This window comes from Bactrocera latifrons, unplaced genomic scaffold (assembly GCF_001853355.1).
Source record: "Bactrocera latifrons isolate USDA-ARS-PBARC rearing strain unplaced genomic scaffold, ASM185335v1 scaffold_263, whole genome shotgun sequence".
NCBI lineage: Eukaryota > Metazoa > Arthropoda > Insecta > Diptera > Tephritidae > Bactrocera > Bactrocera latifrons.
Window position 1 is genome coordinate 287304 of NW_017536219.1, and position 13147 is coordinate 300450.

Sequence of the window (13147 nt, forward strand, 5' to 3'; positions counted from 1 at the left end):
TATTTTATTAATTTTTTCTTGTTTTGTAATTATTTTTCTTGCACTTCACATAACACATTTCAAATATTTCGCGTAGCATTCCACACATATTCCGTTGACATTTATGTAATTTGTCGTTGCATGCATAATAATCAGGCGGGTTTCCTTTTTACAAGTATTTTTTATATTTCTTTCACTTTTTTTCTAAATTTTTGGCTAAATTCACTTTTTTAATAAGGCAAAATTTTCTACAAGAAAATGTCAGACTTCAAAAAGCAGTCAGAAAAAGAAGAGAGAAATGGAAATGCGACTCTAATGGGCGTTGGAAAATGCAGTATTTCCATCTTTAGAAAAATGCTGACCAATGAGTGCATATCAATTACAAGTAAATATACTGTGAGCGCCCAGCACGCGCTAAACTAATGATCGAAAGCAACAACAATAACAACAATATGCGTATTTTCGCTTTATCGAACAACTAAAGCTCGAAGGCGATGTAATGTGAAGTTGAAAAAAAGAACTAAGAAATATTTAATATTAAAAAAACAAAAAACAAAATGTTGCACAGATAGATTTTAAAAAATTTTAATTATTAAAAATTTATTAAATTAATTTAATAAGCTCACTTTTTCTAAGTATACTATATAACTTTTGCTTGTATTGCTTTCAATAATTTATTTATTTGCCGTTACACGATAAAACACAACGAAACATTTGAAATCGCAATTGAACTATCACACCGCTTCGACGGAACCGTTTGAACGCCGCGCAATATCYATATATTCTGTGTATATGGGCGAGTAGGCTAGGCGCGGCTTAAGTTTGATAASTAGTGAGYTAGTGCGCTGTATGGCTATAGAGCGGCGCTTAGTGGCGCTTCGTGCACAGCGCTGACAGTTGGARCAAAGATCGYGCSAGTTAGCGAACGACAGCACGAACACGCAACCGAGCGTTTCAGCGCTATGAAACTAATGTAGAATTYCGACGAACGCCAGCTATGACCGAATACGCGATGCGCTATTTKCGTTAAAGTGGTGTGCGTAATCGTCTAACTGCGTAGACTTTGTGCGCAGTATGAAACATTTTAAGCTTAGCCGTTGTAGCTTTGTCTTAGTGTCATAGAAATGACGACCAGAAATCGTTTGGTGCGCGCGCAGCTTAGCGCTGCGTGTGAGTATGTGTGCGCGCGTTTGTATTGCCGTTTGATAGCYAGCGCGCTCGAACGMAAAATCTAACGCGCGCATATGTATGAGTTTGYCAAAAACCGCAAAATAACTGAAATTGATATGCGCTTTGAGGCGCCGCACCTTACGAGACACCGCGCTGTGCATATATCTGAAGCGGGGTAAGGCAAGCGCGCGTTCTTGAGACCTTTTTGCCAAACCGCAGACTATAACAGTTTTAGAGTGTATAGCACAGCGCTCAAGCGTCAATAAGAAGTAGAAGCCATTCTTATAACATAAACACGCACACACATGTACACTTACGCTTAACCTAAATTTTCTGCAATTAAACGATAAACGCACGCGACACGCTTGTGTAAGTCAACGCGCTTAAACTTATTGCATTTAAAAAAAATWAAATTTGTTACTAATTTGTACGTTTAATATKCGGTGACACACACATCTCACTTCATGCGCAGYTCTTTATGCTTGAACTTGTTAATTTTTATTTTTGCTCTTGCTTTCCTCGTATTTTTATCGCTCTTTTCGGGCGCGCGCGCTCTTCCCTCGTCTGTTGCGGCTCGCAGCGCTAGCAGACGACAACTAATTAAAATCTTGCGCTTATTCGTCTGCAAGCGAATGCTAATCAATACTTGACAACCAGCGGCTTTCGTCTTTTTGTTGTTATAAGCAAAGTGGGAGCGCGTCTTTGAGATCGCGAGCTAAATAATAACTTAAACGCTTATGCGCGCTTTTGAGTTCAGCAGAATTAAAGAAATAAATCAATAAGACGCTCTACAAAACAGCGCTGCAATATCAAGCCTTTCACATCACTTGTCATCTACATTCATATCAATTTCGTCATAAAGCGTATTTTAGGCATTTTTTTAATTTATTTTTCACAGAGTTGTACTGGGCAGAAAGATCACTTCGACGAGCGGCCATGTATTATAGAAAATAAAAATCGGCTTTTTKTGAGTAAAACCTTTTAACTTCTATTCTGTCTCCTCTTTGTCTACGAGTTCACAAGCGCGATCGTAGTGATCGCTTGAAAATCATAGAGAATCAAAAAGATTTCGGTAATAGTTCTACCAGCTATTTACCTATGTCTTTATGGTTACTGTCAGTACAAAAGTTTTGTGGCATTCTTCGAAAATTTATTGAAGACGTTTATATGCCAAAACACCTAATCAAAAGATCAAAATAACAATCCATCCTTAAGCTCAAATATTGTATGTGAGATAATATCAAAGTTTGGTAGTCTTGAAGTAGAATTGTTGTACTCGTCAAACCGAAATTGAAACTCTCTATGATTAGTCAAACCTTAGCGAGTATAAGAAACGACTGGGATAAATTCAGTGATCTTAACAGAGTGGCACATCTCACAAACGACTTATATAATTTCAATTATTACTAATACCAAGTARCTACCACTCTAATGAGGCATCCACATATCAACTATATTGTATTGAGCTTAAGTAATAATATTCGTTGTTGCTTGTTAACAAGAGAGCAGCGCTCAAACTTAGTGTATAGAGAAGTGACGAATCGAACACGGTTATGCTTGTTTTTAGTTTTCGTAATTTATATATATTTTATTTGCAAATTATTGTTGTTGAAACAGCCTTCTTGGCTTCATTACTTCGTGTTATTCTTCTTATCACTACATACATACACTATACATTTTTATTTTTATTTTTTTTCATTTTTATTATTTTTTAATTTTGCTACACATCTTAGTTGCCGAGTGCGCTCTCTTATTTACAACTTAAGCTAGATTCGCATACGCTCACAACTCTTACACTTTTGCACTTGGTTTGTTTATATTCTTGAAGGCGGCATTGACAGCGCTGTCAAAGCGTCTCATATTTATTTATCAACAACTGTAACTAAGCAAAGTGATTGCTGTTCTCTAAAAAAAAAGTTAAGTATTACAAATGCTTTCATACCGGCACACACACAACAGCACATAATAATGTGTATACTTGAAGATTTTCGTATATGCTTGAATTTAGTATAAACGCAGTTTTGCCAGACTATATACAAGCACACGAAGGGCGAGCTTTTTTCCAAAACAACTTCAAAAAGATTTTTTATATATTTTCGAGTAATATCAGACCTTTATAGAAGCAAGAGTACACATACTTCTGAGTCAGTTTCTGATAAAATCCAGGGATCTACAGGATGCTGAAAATACCATAAATGTGTGCCGATAAATTATATCCCATAAGTGTGAGCAAGGGTTGAATTTGATAAATATGGTCTTGCTTGATGTCCACGACTGACGGTATCTATGAAAGATTCCCCCTTCGAAACAGAAAAACATTGAATCAGGTTGATAATACTTCATCTTAGCTCATGTTCGCCTATTGGTGCTTTCTGATCCTTCGAACTGTAACCTTACAGTCAATATTTCGGAAACCCACTTAAAAATCAACAAGATCATTTGAGCCTATATGGAGAGCTGCCCTAATGTTTGACATTTAGCGAGTCTATCTTGCCGAGGCATATCATTAAGCTTATACAAGGCTTTAAATCGATTTTAGGAGCTGAGTTTTTAATTTTAAGTAAGAGACATAATAATTTCTGCAGTCTAGAAATCGGGTAATAAAAATGGTATATCTGGTTTTGGTTTTCGTCACACATTTCTCCGATAGWCCTTGATCTTGTTGAAGAACCGGGTAATTATCTGCTTTTGAAGCGAGTACATATATTGTGTTATTCACTAAGTAATTTCATTTGATTTCGTTCCATCAAATTCGATCTTAAGGGCGTACCAACACTGGGAAGGTCTCTTGATGTCGTTGTGAATAAAATRAAATGGTTGATCCATGCAAATCGTCGAATACCAATTCGATAGATTATTGAAATATTCAATTTGTCTAACCCGACTGTTCCMAAGTACATGAAACGAGGATTAGTTTCGTAGCTTGACATATGAGTTTCTCATGTTTTTCCAGAATGAAATTATCCTTCGTCGCATTAGTGACTAGGATTTGCTTACCAAACGTCAAACAAGTAGTCTCTTTTTGAACGCGAGCGACAACGCAAAGTGCATTGTTTACAAAAATGTAAAATGGAAGAGATCATGATCTAAAAAGGTGAACCAGCCTAACCACTTCGAAGGCCGATAGGTTATCTTTATGACATTTCAAAATGATCGTTGAAGAGACCAGAATTGATCATGTGCTACTATATCTTCTATATTTTCCAGACTTGGCACCATCGGAYTATTACTTGTTCCGATCACTACAAAATTTTTTATTTAGTACAATCTTCACCTCAAATCAAGAYATCGAAAACCACTTGGACCTTGGTTTTGGCTTGCAAGGATCAAAMATTTTATGAGCGTGGATAATAGAGATTATATAATTTCTTTAAAACGTTTAACACAATAAAAAAATAAACCTTTAAAATCGAAATTCCTTAGTGAATGACCCAATAAATGAGGAACACGATAGGAAAGATGATATGTGTACTATCTCTGATTGAAACATACTGACTTTAGTCGAGAAAAGACTCTGGCTACGCTTCTTCTTCTTTATTGGCGTAGATACCGCTTACACGGTTTACAACAGCGTGCCAGTCGAGTTGAAGTGAGTAGGTGAACCATCCCTCCGCAGTGTTGTGCGCAAGGTTTGGTACACGTCGACGTAGAAAAAAGCCCAATAAAACAGGAAACAACTTTGGCTAAGCATCTCGAAAATATCTGCATTTGTATGTCAGTGAGCTCGGTACAAGGGATGACTACTTGAGTATAATTTTTATTGAAGTTGGTTGTTAGGCTTTTCCGAAGAAAGCAAAGTAGTTCTCAGTWTTTGAGATAACGACCTGAAATTTCGCACACATACTTTTCTCCAACAAATCGATCATTTAKCAGAGCTCCAACTGATCGATCCAACGCAAGTCTTTTGATATAAAAAACCTGTTTATTTTATAAGTWATATTCAGGGAATTTTACGTGGTCTATCAAAATAGGCAACAGTACAATTTCCGAATACATTGTTCAGATCAGACCGTTATYGAATTTAGTAATCATACACACCGATCGATCGAAATTTAGGAAACGATCTTTTTGTACTCTTGTATGCTATAAACAATGCACATATGAAGGGTATTGAAGCTTTTATGGAGCCAAAGTAACGTTTAAGATCTTGCATTATTTATTTTGCATTTCATTCGCTTACTGCTTTCGTCATAATTCGTAAATATTTTTAATTCATCGTTTTTTTTTTTTTTTTTTTTTTTTTTTTTTTTTTTTTTTTTTTTTTTTTTTTTTTTTTTTTTTTTTTTTTTTTTTTTTTTTTTTTTTTTTGTTATTGAATTTTTGCCTTTTCAACACGACGCTTTAGCGTGCGAGTGACGACATTCCCCAGCCGCTTGTTGCCACAGCGCTTTTGCTCGCGCTTCTAATGCCGTTTCTACTGCTGTTGTTAGTGTTGCAACAAGTTATGCTCGTAATTAAAATATTGCACTTGTTTTTCCGATCCTCAATCATCGACGTCAGCAAAGCAACAGCAAAAAAACAAGTGTGTGTGTGTGTATTGCGGCCGGTGCTTGGCTTGTGGCAAAGAGCAGGGAGCACCCAGTCGTGTGGCGACATTGTCAGCGGCGGCGGTGTGTTGCAACAAACTTGGAAAAATGCTGACAGCAATAGCCAGCCGTTGCAACAACAGCAAAACAAAAAACACAGCAGCAACAACAGCATGGCAACGTCAACAATAGCAACAACACGGCAATGCCACTTGAATGCTGAGGTGCAACAGCATTTGGTTGTAGTAAAAATCGAAAACTCGTTCATCGGAATTTTCTAATAAACGACGGACACGACGAGCGGCGATCGAGAGTATTGAGCAAAGATATGCTGATCGCCAGCAATAAGTTGTTGTTGCTGCTTTTTTTAAGCTGAATTTTGCGCAGCGGCAGTTAGAGGTGAACGTGCGGCAGCTGCAGCAGTGTGCAGTGCGTGGAACATTCCAAGGCACGCAATAATTTTAATAAGCACCTGGTTGCTGCCGTTTAGTTGTTGTTGCTATTTGTGTTGTGCTGCGCTGTTGCTAAGTTGTTCATGCAAAACCGGCAATCACATAATTCTGTCTTTGAGATTTTGCATTTTTTGTTGTTGTAATTGTTTTGCTTTTTGTCTTTTTTGTTTTCTTGCTTTTGTTTTTCTTGTTTTTTGTTTTTGTTTTTGTAGTTTTTTTAGGCGATGGAAAATTTCTACTCCAAATCAGAGCGCAAAAGTTGTTCAAGGCCGTAGGAGATACGAAAGAAAATGCAAAACAAAAGAAGAAGTAAAAACAACAGAAACAGGAAAATGGTGTTCGTCGAGGAAGAAGAAGAACTGCATTCCTATTGACATACATTGTAGTTAGGTGCGAGTACTTCTTGGCTATTTAAAGATCGCTTGCATTAACAGTGCAGTAAGCAACAAAAGACTTGCGAATAATAACTTTGACAAGGTCTTGCTTTTAGATAAAGCTTCATTTATTGGAATAGTAATGAAAGTAAGGAACACCTGAGGCTCTAAAATTAAGTAATGTTATCGCCAAAACTGTTTAAAAAATATTTGTTCGACGAGAATAGTACTTCTAGTCAGAAATCACCTATAAACCAGCCACTGATAGCCTTTGACACTGTGTTTTTGAAGTTATTACTTAAAAACATTTTCGTTAGTGTAAAAGTTTTTATGTCGAATTTTGAGCCTGGATCCATCAGTTAGTAGATACCTATTCACAGAGCCGGCCAGATACAATTTACATTCGGGTATATGTATGAAAAAAAAAATCTATTCAAGGTATAAATATGTAAAGAAAATAAGCCAAAATGGCGCCCTAAAACTTTTGCGCCCTTGGCACTTGACTTGCCTATGCCCACACTAAGCCCACTCGGATATGCCAGCAACGAACTAACGCTTCTTATTGAACATTGGACTCTCAATAGTCTGAGATTCAATGTAAATTATATTAAATTATAATTTAATGACGTCACTTTAGCACATGATTGTTAATCTCATAATTTTCCTATCAGAATATTAGTAATCTGATGAGATGTCAACATTGAATTCTAAAGTTTACAAAGCTTCTAAATTTCTCTTCTGCTGATCGAACAACGTTCATGTTATAAATTAACTGATCACTTGGCAGTGACTAGAATACGAAAATTCCAGTTTGGGATCAACTGTAAATTAGCATTAATTATTCAGAGACGGCATCTCAGCGTGCTTTAGAAACACCTTCACCTTGGCTTTCAAAGAAACAAAATAGAAATTTCAGGTCGACGTTTTAATTACCTAGTACTACTCTAAAAAAAGAAAATTGATCTTTAAATGTTAAAAAAAAATTTCCACATCGATATTTTTATAATTTGTGGGACCAGAGCTAAAAAGCAAAGTTCCTCTTCAACTGCAGGTCGAGCATCCGTTTTTTAGATAATGACCTGAAATTTTGCAAGAAGTTACGCATTTGTGTCGCCACAATCTCCGAAGAAATATTTCCGATCGGACAACTACAGCAAATAGCTGCCGTGTACACTGTTCGATCAAATTCAAGTCTTTGAATGGACAATCTTTTCATTTGACGAGATAGCTTCACGATACTTGGCACTGTTATTTCCGAAGACTGTGATATAATATACGAAGAAACTGTTTAGATCGGATCATTATAGTTGCAACGGCATATAGCTGTTATACAAACTAAACGATCGGAAGAACGATCGGTGAGTGAAAAACTTTCTTACTTGAAAAAGTTAGCTTCACGAAATTCGGCAAAGATTGTGATTGTGAGAGAATCTTTATAAGTATTCATCAAAATAGTTTTGTCCGAATACACTTGGGTCTGAGCTTTATATAGCCACTTAATTTCAATTCGGTAAATTTGTCTATAAAGAAGTAAATTTGTCTATTAATTATAATTGAGTAATAACAAACGTAATATGAGGACAATTTGTGTGAGATTTGAAGAGTTTGTTTTCCGACATTTTAGATCGCCTCCAACCGGTCTACAAGGCACCCTTACCGCGCCAATCGCTCTCAAATTCACATTCCGTTGCGTAGTTGACGCCACCGTCACACTGACACAAAGTAGATACAATTTTTTCAAGAACAAATAAGGAAGCGCTAAGTTCGAGTGCGACCAAACACCATAATCCACAAACAAAACTTCGAGTTAGAAAGACTTCAAATAACTCACATGTTGACCGATATATGCGGTATTAAGTCACCTGGAAGTTCGAAAATTTTTGAGTTAGGTTAGTTTCAATTACATATAGATCTCGCAAGACCGTTATTTTCGGTCAAAAGTCAACAATAGATACTGAGGTCCACACATTCGGTATCTAGAGGCTTGAACAGCTTTGGAAAATTTTTGGTCATAAGCTAATATCTCGAAAACGATTGCTCATGCAAAGTTGTATCCCGTTATATTAATCTCTTCTTGATTTGTATACTGGAGGGCGAAAGAATCAAATGAAATTGCAAATTGTGTGACATGGGAGGTAGGCGTGGTCGTGCAGTCCAATTTTGACTATTTTTGTACTGTGAAATAGGAATTTAATATACAAAATTTAGTTGAAACCGCTAGGATAGGTCCCTAAACGTGGGCGGCGCCACGCCCATTGTCAAATTTTTGACCCCGTTTCTTACAAAGCCCATCTCCGGGGTAAAATCTAATGTCTCTGACGTAGTTATCGATTTATCGCGCTTCAAGTTTTTTTTTTTTTTGTGGGGAGTCAGTGAGGTTATCTTCCGATTTCATCCATTTTCACACTGTCGAGAGCAGTTCTTATAATATTTGCGAACTTGGTTCTTCTACTGTAGTGGTCTAGAAGATATGCACAGTAAACGTAGTAAAAGGCGTGACCACGCCCACTTTTTCAAAATTTTCAGTATACAACCATTACGTGAACAACACTTTTATACTCTACATCAACATGTTGCAATAGTATAAAAATTATTGCACAAAAAAGATAAAAAAAACATTGTTGCGCACTAAAAACAATAACAAAATATGGCGACACTGTAAAAACGACAACAAAGCAAAACCAAACAAAAAAGCAATAGAAAACATATATACAAACAAGTTGAAGATATTCATGATATTTATTGCTATTGATTATTATTGTTGTTCTTGTTTATAATATATGTTTTAAGCACTAGTGTGGTTGTTATTGTTGCTGCTACTGCTGTCCGTAGCTGTTTTAATTTGCGCGACTCGGCTGTTATTAGCATTTCAACAACATCAGCGTTCAACACAAAACATTTGTGGATTTCTTAGATATATTTTTGTTTGGAATTTTTGGCGTTTTTGAAGACACCACACAAAGCAGTGTGTGAGCCTGTGTGTCTGCATGTGTGTGTGTGCTTTGTCGTGTTTCTTTGCTGCTTTGTTTGAAATGCTTCAGGCTTTGACTACAAGTTGCTGAAGTTGGTTTGCCTTGTCCGTTCAACGGCACACACATACACTGACAGGCATTTTTACTCACACACGCACGCACACATGCATATGCGTTATATTACTTGCATGACACTTGCGCACAAAGCGGAAAAACAGCTTTTTTTTAATTAATGCCTTAATTTAATTATTGTATTATGCTTCAGTAGCGCATTTTAGCTGCCGAGTGAGAGCAGTTTTGCCTACATTTTTTTCACTTTTCGGTGATCCAATTTAATTTTTTTATTTTTAAATTTTTTTTTTTTTGTTAAAAACTWTTTTTTTTTTCGCACACTCTTTGGTTAGAAAACTTTGAAAACATGGTAGGAATGGCAATAAATGCGCAATTTCTCGGGAAATAAAAGTTTGTAAAATTAAAAAAAAAAAAATTATAAAATTTTTAGAGATTTTTTAATTAAAGTTTTATTTATTTTTTTATAACCTTTTTTTAATTAAAATTTCCAGCTCTCACTATAAGATTATAAAAAATCATGACTTATATTTTAAACTTTTTTTTATTTTCATTTAATTTTTTTTTTTCAATAATTAATTAATTTTGTTCTGGTTTTGAACTTGAATTATATTATTTTGTTTTATTTTACATTTTTATCTGAATTGTTTCACAACTTTTATACATGAATATTTGCATACACGTCGTTTTATATTATATATATTTTTTTGTATATATGTGCTCAAATACATACATATATATATCAACTTTTCTTCAATTTCCACCGAAATCTTCCGCGTTCATAATTTTTAACTCGCTTGTCGCGCGTCGTCAACTATTCGGCCGTACTTTCTTCGCAGCTAGCCATGGCTCCGTATGTCCGTCTCGTATTGATCGATCGATTGGCCGTTGGTTACGTTACGTTACGCTACAGTGATTTAATCGGGCGCTACGTTTGGCCACATCAAAATGCTACTCCGCGCACGCACTCACTTTTTCACTTTAGACCGAACACTTTTTGTTGTTGTAATTTATTTTTTTGTTACAATACAAATATTTACTTTTAGTATTTGTTGTTATTTGTTGTATTTTATCGTATTGGATTATTTTATTTCGTTCGCTTTCAGCTGCAAGCGCATACGTTTTAAACTTGACTCGAGCTCGAGCGCCGCAGTCTCATACACTTCGTGCTTTGTTTTGCTACTAAACTTGGTCCAGCCCCAGTTCGCAACGACCAGCGCTACGCCAGCCGTCAAATGCCGTTCAGCGCTGTTTGGTATTTGGTTTCAGCTGCGAGACGATGCCAACACCATCAACGACGACGACAGCCGCAACGCAACGCAACGCCGAAGCTCATTTGTTTAACCACGACAGCAAAGTCGCCGCATTGCTGTTGTAAACGCAAATGTCGTTGTTGTTGTTGGTGCGAGTCAGAGCAACAAACCAGGCGACAACAGCAATATCAACAGCGCACTGGCAGCAGCTGCCGCTGTGAGCAACAGGCTTCAACGCATAGCAAGCGCAGAAAAGGTGAACAGCAACTGAACATGCGAGCGAACCAACGGCATTGGCAGCGTCAACGCAATATCGGCGATGGTGCCGCAGACAGCAGCAACAAGTTTAGCGCTATTATTGACGATTTTATTTAAATCATTTGCCCTGAATACACTGAGCAAAATTGTCTCGCTTCAAATACAAAGTCACTCGATTCAAGCTTAAGCTTGGATGGAGGTCGAACGATATAAATATTTTGCACTGAACGATCGGCTTTAATAAAAAGTCTTCACCTTTTGATAAATGCCTTTACATAGCGCCATGTATCTATACAGCAAACATGTACCTCGAGTGGGACTGACTGAGTTCACAAAAAAAGTTATGTATAGAACATGTGGAGAAGGCGTCATAGCATCTAGAAAAAGCGAGAGCAATATGCTATTTCTACTCGATGATAAGGGCTCATAAATGTCAAGACATCCACGACATCACAACTTTTCTAAAAGGGGCTTGAAACCGGCTATAACAATCCCCTCTTGCGCTGAATTTAGTGGATATATGAAAATGATCAGTAGCTGTTTAAAAGTTATCAAGAGATTCGGGTTTAAAAGACGGCACTGACAAAATATTTTCGAAATTTATTTGACTAAACATTCAAGTCCGCATTGACAGTGTCGACGTGGTAATGTAAGGAGTTAATGCTGTATTTATGCTATACTGGCTTTGTAGAAACCGAAGTTTTTGTATTTCTCTTACTGGACGAAGAGAGATTTCGCCATATTTTTGGAATCAAGCTCAGATCTTCAAGATGTAACTCTTACAGCCTTAAGATTACAAAACAGTTTTCGGAAAGAAAAATACAATATGGTGGAGATTACGGGTAAGTTTTGTGAGATAATACTGAGCGTTCGACTTTTAAAGATTTATTAAAGTGGCGCTGTTTAAAAGTGTCTTAATATTTGGGTATGAAATCTTGATTTAAAAAAATTAGTCTTGACTGAACCAAATGTTTGGAAGAAAACGAGAACTGATCTCTAGTTCCTACTAAATGATTTTGCTTAAGAGATTTTCTCGGGTAAAAACAGCCCTTTTCAAATATTTTTTTCATTTATCGAGCGCACCAGCTGTCAAGGCTGTATCTCCGAAACTATCACTCGAAAGAAATGCAAAAAAAGAGAGCAAAGAGAAATTCCTATCCATTCAAATTATGCTTCAAACTATTTGAAAAAATATCCATTCCCATTTTTCAGAGTACCAAACAAGGAAAACAAATTTTTTTTCACCCACAGCCTAAGTAAATATATGTACAAAGTGCGTTCCAAAGTAAAAAAAAAAACAGAATAAATGATTTTTTCGGCAAAATCAATTTATTTTATTCAAAATAGTCTCCTTCTGCTTCAATACTGCCGCCAGTATGCCAATGCAAGCCTTTTGAATGGCCTCTACGTTTTCATAACGCTTTCCTTTCATGCACAAATGCATTTCGCCGACAGGAAGAAGTCGCATGGTGCTATATCAGGTGATTACGGGGAGTGGTTAATGGTTAAAATGTGATTTTTGGTCAAATAAACTCTTTAATGATGTCCTTCGAATGCTGGATTCAGTCAATTTGTGCGGAACAAACCGTGCACACACCTTTCGTAAGCCCAAATGTTCGGTCAAAATGCGCTAAACCGATGTTTTGGAGTTGTTCAATTCCATTTCCATGAATTTCAATGATGATTTCGACTTTTTGATGAATTCACGCACATTTTCGATAGAATTTCCGGTGATCACTGATTTCGATTGGCCCACATGTTGATCGGCATTTATGTCCTCCCGACCACTTTGAAAACGTTGAAACCGCTCGTGTAATCTACTACGGGATAGGCAATCATTACCATAAACTTGTTACATCAATTTAACGTTTCGGTAAAAGTTTTATCAATTTTAAAACAAAATTTAATGTTGGTACTTTGCTCAATCGATAAAGATAACTGATTCTAACGCATCAGTCGACATATAGATGGCGTTACCAGGGGGCGCTAAATTCATCTCAATAAATTCAAATTTTCCACACTGTCCTGTCCTGTATAATTTGAAAGACTCCTTGTGGTATATAATAGTATATATATATGTTTATAATTAAAACT

General features: G+C 36.4%; 1 protein-coding gene across 2 annotated transcripts in view; it reads right to left on the reverse strand.

Moving 5' to 3' along the window:
• LOC108969728 (protein decapentaplegic) overlaps window positions 1-10519 on the reverse strand; it is a 148925-nt gene extending 138406 nt beyond the window's left edge. Inside the window, exon 1 of one of the 2 annotated variants that reach the window (XM_018934614.1) lies at window positions 10276-10519. The gene's annotated coding sequence lies outside the window, so the exon portion shown is untranslated. Of the gene's footprint in view, window positions 1-605; window positions 1267-10275 lie in introns of those variants that run through there. The other variant, XM_018934615.1, reaches the window with a different exon arrangement.
• Between the last annotated feature and the right edge of the window lie 2628 nt (window positions 10520-13147).